The sequence below is a fragment of the Penaeus monodon genome, chromosome 21 (genome assembly GCF_015228065.2).
Source record: "Penaeus monodon isolate SGIC_2016 chromosome 21, NSTDA_Pmon_1, whole genome shotgun sequence".
NCBI lineage: Eukaryota > Metazoa > Arthropoda > Malacostraca > Decapoda > Penaeidae > Penaeus > Penaeus monodon.
In genome coordinates this window covers 44,731,456-44,732,247 of record NC_051406.1, presented here as the reverse complement: position 1 = coordinate 44,732,247, position 792 = coordinate 44,731,456, and positions in this window count along the sequence as shown.

Below are 792 nucleotides of genomic sequence, written 5' to 3'. Positions count from 1 at the left end.
AGCGAAAAAAGGGCATGATTCATGCTTCCCATGATACTATTTAACCCCCTCAGTTACAGGCGTCGTGCACTCAGTATATAAAGCTGCATCTCATATACATAAGTGCAAAACAAAGAACTGAGATTCCATTGTCCTCGCAAACCCGAAAAAGATCAGGATAATCTATTTTAATACACAAAAAGCAGGCACAATAGCTTTATAAAGATTCTGCTTCGCCATAACGTTTAAATCTTTTAATTAACACGACATGCACGACATTTAAGGGCTTGATTAACACGACACAAACTAACTGTACAAGAAAAAGGAGGCAAGTGACCAATAAATAAGTTTAGGCACAAAGTAAGGTCCGGGAGAGAATAAATCGTCAAGGAGGATTTTTGCACCTGGGAAAATGCGGGGCGGAGCATCGAGAGGACAAAAGTGGAGGAAGACACTTTTGTTTTTTTATATAAGTTCGGTAGAAAGACAAGAATAGTGGCACAAGGAAGAGAGGAAGTGGGGGTCAGCTTCACACACAAAAAAACGACAACAACAAAAAACAAGAAAAAAGAGCCAAGGAGAGGTAGAAGACAGAGGTTGTCCACCCGCGCACGGTTGACAAGGGTTATATAATTCTAGCTTTCACTCTCGATAAATTACATATGATTTACACTTTCCCAGGATGCCGCTGAAGGACATCTTGGGGGCGGTTCTCTTGACTCGACATTATTAAGACGATGTAGGTTGATTACATAAGGTTAATTACCCTTCGGCCTTGAGATCGAAATTCGCGGTCTCTTTCCCCGCCCCCTC